Genomic DNA, 5802 nt, shown 5'->3' with positions numbered 1-5802 from the left:
GCTTATTTAATAGCCCTTGATGGACTTCCCCCCCCCCCGATCTTGTCCAATCCCTCTTTGAACATATAGAATCATAGAATCATTAAGGTTGGAAAAGACCTCTAAGATCATCGAGTCCAACCGTTGACCCAACACCACCATGTCCACTAAACCATGTCCCTAAGTGCCGCATCTACACGTCTTTTACTTCCAGGGATGGTGACTCAACCACTTCCCTGGGCAGCCTGTTATATACAACGTTAGCAGTAGCAGCAGCATTTCACAGTGTCTCCACCAGTCTCTCCCTGGCCTCACAGCACACAAAGAGACAGGTTAGCTTTCCACTGGGCAGCAACGTGAAATTGGCAACACACCTGCTGCCATGCGGTCATGCATGAAGTCAGAGGTCCTGCAAAACTGTATTCTGTTGTTCCCAGGTGACTACATAGAGTGTATTAATTTTAAAGAAGAGGCACCTACTGATTTCTCCAGGCAGCTTCTCTCATACACCATGTGGAGCCCACCTCACTGCTGCTCTGCCCTGCTTAAGCCTGGCTGAGTTCTGCAGCTCTGAAGAATTGCCCCCAGGGGTCTAGAGGAGCCACTCTAAAATACAGTGTCAGGTGTCAATCTCTTTTGCCAAATAACAAGTGATAGGATGAGAGAAAATGGCCTCAAGTTGCGCCAGGGGAGGTTTAGATTGGATACTGAGAAAGATTTCTTCACTGAATGGATTGTCAAGCATCGGAACAGGCTGCCCAGGGAAGTGGTTGAGTCACCATCCCTGGAGGTATTTAAAAGACATGTAGATGTGGCATTTAGGGACATGGTTTAGCGGTGGACTTGGCAGTGTTAGGTTAACAGTTGGACTCCATCTTAAAGGTCTTTTCCAACCTAAATGATTCTATGATTCTAAGTTGTGTGTCAAAGTAGACCTGGTCTGCACATTTGTTACAGACACCTTTGCTTGAAGAGGAAGTAGTAGGCACGCCCTAGTCTAATTCCAGCCAGCCTAGGGGCAGCAGTGGACCATCTTGGATAGTTTATTCTTTTTGGTTGGTTTGGTCCCCCCCACTTTTTTTTCCTTCAACCCCCAGATCTTAAGAAATGCAGATTTAAAGGCAAAAAATTTACTTCTTTCTCTCAGATGCAGCCAACACCTTTGACTATTCACATGGAAAAAATTGTACCCATCTCCCCAGTCTATCCCACCTCAGAAGACCAATACACCCTGTTGTTAGGTCACATATTTAGAATACAGTTTTATAATCCTATTTTGTCCAATTCCAGGTCTTTTACATAATGTTTACTATGAGGCAACCACTAAGAAAGCTGAAGAAACCCCTCCATCAGAAGTTATCCAGCTATTTTCAGTCCTGTTTAAGCAGAAGGAAAAAAAAAAACCATAAACAAAACACACTTTGTTTTATAGGAACCTACACCCTCTAGGGAAAAATTGTTTTGCCAAAAGAATTCCCGACCAGTGCTAGCCAGAGTTAATTACAACATGGTATTAAAAGGACAACCTCTTTTCAAATACTTAAGAGCATCGTGAAGCAACCTCTGCCAAAATTAAAGGTCTGCTCTCTGCTGGGTTATTGTTCCAGGCTGTCTGCAGACATCACTGCGTGAGTTATACTATTCTGACATCATTTTGCAAGTTCAGTGCCCAAAGCATATGCCTATACTATAACATGGCCTTGACAGGACCTCACATTTCCACCCTAGTAAATCCTAAATAGTTTCCAGAAGCATTATGTAGAAAATAGCCAGGAAGCATGCTGGGTAAGCAATTCAGATGATCACATGCTCTGGGATTCTTGCTGTCTCTGAAGAACTTCCATATGTCCAGTCTGCAATTCTAAGCAGGGCAAAAAGAAGAAAAAGTTAGTCTGACACACATTCCTCTGATCTCCAGCACTATCACAACTATTGTTTTGGAGTTAGTTACCTGATGCCAGGGCAGCCAGATCCAAAAAGAACTGCAGACCGAGAACTTCCAGGGAAATTGCTTGGACAAGAAGAGACAACATGGAGAAGGCTTAAGGTTATGAATAGCAGGTAATGCTGGCAAGAGTCACACAACGGACAAGGTCTGCCACTATGGTGACATAGTGAGGATCTGGGGTCATGGGGGAGGTCTAGATCTGATACAGGTCTGGAGCAGCAGCTTAATGGCCTCATATAGGTGTACACCAATAGTTCCTAACCTGGTGAACACTCACAGAACAAGGAACAATATCCAGATAACCCGAGCTGCTGCCATTGCTCAAAGCAACATTGTGAAGAATGGGAGTTACTAACATCTGGAGCCTATAGGAGGGAAGGGAAATGCTCTCTAGTTTCCTAGAGATGGGGCCTGTTATGGTTACAGAAGTAGGTTTCTATATTTTCTGCTTAACTCTGGATTGTTGTGGACAGACAAGTCACCTCATGATGCCATTCATTAGCGAGAGAGGTATAGGAAAGAAGACACCAGAGAGAAATTTAATTCAAGGGTGTGCAAATACCATCCTTGGGGGCTAAAGCAGGATTTTCCCTCTCAGATTCCACGCCTCTTAGAGCATCCACATACTACTTGGAGCCTTATCCTTCTCTTAAACCCCTATTTTAAATGGGGGTAATATTTTTGCCTGGAGAACTGAGAATACCTTTTCTCCAGATACAGAGCATCCAATACTCCCCTAATCCCTCCCCAGAAAAGCCAAACAGCATACACATACCCCAGCCAATTGTATTATTAGGAGCTTAGAAGGGAGAAACCAGAAAATTCATACCTATGAGAAGTAAGAGTGTATCGCTAGGGTTACACAATCTACTTAGGAGAAGGTAATTTCCCATGCTTGGCAGAAGAGATTCTTGCCACAAGGCAAGAAATTCCATGCACTCTACTAGTACGTGCCTGCTAGAAACTGTTTATAACGGCTAAAGCACACTCAGTAGCTTTACTAGCAACATTTTACTAATAGCTTTGGTTCACTAATAGCATAATTTTTGCTAGGGACCTTTTGCCAGCTTACAAGTATTTGAAGACTTGCATGTTAGTAGATTTTACACTGACAAATTTTTAGTGTCAACCTGCCTTAAGATGCCATTCAGAAATCCTGGCTGCTAACTGAGGTTTATTCTTTGTAATAAAAGGCCAAGGCCAGAGCCAATAGTCTCAGAGACTAATGGGTTAGAGCCAGACCATGAATAATTGAGGGTATGTTCTCCATTTATGGCATTGAGTGGCAGCAACTGGCTGTGAAAAATGCATCTGTGGGAATCCCAGGGTCCTCAGGCTTTTCAGCAATGAGCCTCTGTGGCTGTTGTTCCTTACCTTCCTCAACCAAGTCACGGAGTCTGACACCACCACTTGCAGTCTGTCCTTCAGCAGCCAGAAATCAGACCTTTTCTGAAGTCTACCAAATTCAGCCTCAATTCCTGAGCAAAGCCGGCAGGGACCAGCCACACCACCACACACAGGAGAGTTACAGAGAAAAGAACAGCTGCCACATGTTACATTTGAGTATGTGCCATGCAGAAATCATAACAGAAAACAAGATGCATTGTGACCTATAGGTTTACCCATACTCACTCTAACTAATGCAATTCCTCCTCCCTTTCCAGAAGGAAAAAACACCTCATGGGAAGAATTATAGCAGCTTCGAGTTCCTCATGATCACACAGAACGAGGAATGTCACCAGTTCATTACTAGCAGCCTTGCTCAAGGCCACAGGGAGGTCACAACTATACTCTTGCAATATTAATTATTGGCCTGGGACAGCTATATAGCAGCTTATTGGTTATGCACAAAATGCTTCCATGTGCTGAGTTACTGCAGAGGCTGGTGCTGTGGATTTTGCTAGACAGACATTGCAGCTCCCAAGAAGTCTGAGTGCTATGCTGATTTCTAGTTCCTTTACCTCTGGAGATGAGCTGGGAGCCTGGCCCAAGGAGCAGCAGCAGGTTTCTTGCTCTCTGAAGGTCTGAGGACTTTCTTCCCGGAACCCTTTTTTAGATCAGGTTTATAAGCATCAAATACCCGCTCCTTCCCCCCAGACCAACAACACAAAGGAACTGAGGATGGAGGAAAACAGGAAAAAGATGGGGACAAGGAAAGAAGCAGCAGGAGAAGCTCCTCATGCTATCTTCAACTTCCAGAGCTACTCGGGGAAGAAACCCAAGAAGCAAGCACAACCCAAATACAGTAGTGGAAGACATGCAACAAAATATCCAACTGTGTGCTGCTCCAAGAAATGGAAGGGAAAATTATCCCTAAAAACGCCAAGCATGCAGCACAAATCGTTTATGAGGAAAATACATTTGTAATTACAAGTTATTTTAGCTACCCTGCTGCCAGGAGTAACTAGGAGCAGAAGGAAGCCATCAGTGTCATCATCTCATCCCCCAGGGACCAGCCGATGCTGCTGGTACTGCAGTACCCGAGCTGAGTTTTCTTGGTAGAACACCTCCCTCCAGTGGCCAAAGGCAAGTGGTTTCTACAGAGCTCGGGCAGTTGCGGACCCAAGTTGGAGACAAGCAGCAGTCCTCACCTTCCCTCCTTTCTCCTTCCAGCTCACATCAGGCTGAAGGAGAACCAGCAGCACCCTTCCCCACCCAGCAGCCATCTGGTCAGGTTTGGCAGCTTCGCCATGAAGTGTAGCCCTCTAAATTGTGAGGCACTGGGAAAGCATTGCCACCCGAGTAAAGAGGGGTGCTCTGGGAAACCAACCAGAAAGAGGGGAGATCCCATATGACCAAGACCCAAGCTCTCCTCAAGCACAGCCCAGGACAGCCTAAAGGAACAAGTTGTACGCACAGATCAGACAGATCATTGCACCCTGCTGTGGGTCCAGGATCCATTTAAGCACCTCTCCCTCCACACTCAGCTGGTCAGGGTAACTGAAGTCTTGACTCTAGACCAGATGCCACCAGTGTTTGCTGGTAGCATCCCAGCACCTTCTTCTCTGCACACTTCACGCTGTTTCTTCAAACGTGTATGAGGACTCGGGTCATGCTTATTAATTCCTAAAGCAACAGCTCCAGACTCCATTAGCGCACTAACGTAGGTCCTTCTAAGGACAGCCATTTTAAATGGCCAGAAACACCACCATGGAGCAGGATCTGAAGGAATTTTGAGATGCAACTCATATCCACTTCTCAACTGCTTAGCTGAGGGAAGCAAGAAGATTAATACAGTTGCTCTATCTACTTCTCAAGAGCTTTTCAAACAGTCAAGCCCAGTGTGTGGTGGCATAACCTACAAAAATGGCTACCTCAGCTTTCTTCCTCCTCACAGTGGCAGGGCAGGGGCTGACAAATCTTTTTTTAAAATAGCAGCCTGGAGGCAGGAGCCTACTGAAGGTGAGTAGGAAGAGGAAAAAATGATAAAGCTCAGCTAGCAAGAGCTGTATGCACTGCGGGCATAGCAGCAAGCTTATGTTTTGTTGGAATTAGTCCCCAAGGCTTATGACTTCATACAGTGCAGAATAAGGGTCTGCAGGTCTGAAGCAACATCTTCAAATACAGAGATCACTTAGCTTAGGAGAGAGCAGGTAATTCAAAGGAACTACCACTCAGCTCACCCTAGGACAGACATACTTCATAAAACAGGGCAAAGTTTACTCTAGAATATAGCCTAGGAAAATTGTCGCCTCTCTCTGCTGGGCAGTATCTTCACAGTCCACACTGATCTCACACATGGGCCTCAGAACAGCTTTTGACAGGCCCTTTGCTACCTTGAACAAACAAGGTATCAGTGATTTGCATGTAAGCAGAATGGGGTGGAGAGGAAGCAAGGGGAAACTACTGCAATGCACAAGTCATAGGCAGAGATA

Source organism: Aptenodytes forsteri, unplaced genomic scaffold, assembly GCF_000699145.1.
Source record: "Aptenodytes forsteri isolate BGI_AS27 unplaced genomic scaffold, ASM69914v1 Scaffold146, whole genome shotgun sequence".
Lineage (NCBI taxonomy): Eukaryota > Metazoa > Chordata > Aves > Sphenisciformes > Spheniscidae > Aptenodytes > Aptenodytes forsteri.
This window is presented reverse-complemented; position numbering follows the sequence as displayed.